This window comes from Camelus bactrianus, chromosome 7 (assembly GCF_048773025.1).
Source record: "Camelus bactrianus isolate YW-2024 breed Bactrian camel chromosome 7, ASM4877302v1, whole genome shotgun sequence".
Taxonomy (NCBI): domain Eukaryota; kingdom Metazoa; phylum Chordata; class Mammalia; order Artiodactyla; family Camelidae; genus Camelus; species Camelus bactrianus.
In genome coordinates, this window is record NC_133545.1 from 52,494,762 (window position 1) to 52,496,365 (window position 1,604).

General features: G+C 40.7%; 1 non-coding gene across 1 annotated transcript; it reads left to right on the forward strand.

The window, feature by feature from the left end:
- The first annotated feature begins 313 nt into the window (after positions 1-313).
- On the forward strand, positions 314-478 carry LOC123611910 (U1 spliceosomal RNA). The gene has a single exon (XR_006719009.2). It is a non-coding gene; the product is annotated as a U1 spliceosomal RNA (small nuclear RNA).
- The last annotated feature ends 1,126 nt before the right edge of the window (positions 479-1,604 follow it).

Sequence of the window (1,604 nt, forward strand, 5' to 3'; positions counted from 1 at the left end):
GAGCAGAGGGAGCAGCAGCATAAAAGCACCAATATGGGGGAGATCTGGCAAGAGTGAAGAAGCTAATTAACTCTGTGATTGCTATGGAGTGACCTGTTCCCCGCAATCTACATATGTTGAAGCTGTATTCCTGGCAATGTGATTATATCTAGAGATGGGACTTTTAGGACGTAATTAAGGTTAAATGAGATCATAAAGGTGAGTTTCTAATCAGATAGCTTGGTGGCCTTATAAGAAGGGGAAAAAGCAGAGGACATAGCAAGAAGGTGGCTTCTACAAGCCAGGAAGAGAGGTCTCATCAGAAACTAAATCTATACTTACCCGGCAGGGGAAGGAGACACCATGGTCATGAAAGTGGTTTCCCAGGGGAGGCTTATCCTTGCCCTCTGGATATGCTGACTCCTACAGTTTCCCCAAATGTGGGAAACTCGACTGTGTAATTTGTGGTAATGGGGGACTGCGTTCTTGCTTTCCCCTGGGGAAAAAAAAAAAAAAAAACACAAAAAGAAAGAAAGGAATCAAATATGCCAGCACTTGATCTTGGACTTCTAAACTTCTGGAACTGTGAGAAATAAATACCTATAGGTAATACTAATGGTATTTTGTTACGGCAGCCCAAGCAGACTAATTGACTGATCAAAAGCCTCCTTGACACCCCCGACTACATCACTGTGCCCCCTGTAAACCAGTTGCATTACAACCTCCCCTTCTCTTGACCTCTTTTCTGTTTCTCAGTTCAGTTTCCCTTGTTTTATTTCTTCCTTCCATTGACAAACTTTTGCCCTGTGGCTTGGGAAAATGGCTGCTCCAAGTTCCACATTTACTTTATGAAGATTAACTTCCAGAGCAGGAATAAACTCCCCTTTTAACCCCCAATATTCATACAAAAATTTCAGAGAAGGGCACTGATTGGTCCTGCTGGGTCACGTGTCTGGCCATCGTAGGGGAGCTTGCCTGGGTTCTGTGCCTACTCTGCAGCCAGGGTCAGAGTCGTACTAGAAGAAGGCACCAGGGTGAGAACTGATTGCTGGGCAATCCGAAGCCATCGCCATGGTAGCCCAGCCCCTGCTTGGGCTTAACACCTTCCACCACGTTTGCGTCTCTACTTGACTCATTTCTTTGAGAGTAATTCCCTTTAAAAGGTGGCTCAGTCTTCTTTCAATATTTAGAAAAACATCACACTTAAAAAAAACGCTGAGAATCCATTTACAATGTGGCTAGTGTAAACTTTTTTTTTTTTTTTTTACTGAATTTCAAGTATGTTACAGTGGAATACCTGAAATCATGTTGCACATTAGAATTCAAAAAGCATTCTTTAACTGCAAGAAAAACAGAAAATTGTAAGCCAACTTTTCCAGCTTTTGTAAGAGCCAAACCTTTTTCTGCACTCACTCATAAGACAAGAATTGGTTGTACTGACTTTTCCATTTATATTCAAAATTATCATTTCACCCATGAAATCTCTCAACACCTGGTAAATTCCTCCATGGAGAAAATGGTATATTTAAATATGGAAATATTTCACCAACGCTTGACAAAATCTATAATGAATAAAAATACAGATGAAGAAAATAAACAGTTGATAGTAAACTAGATGATTTTAG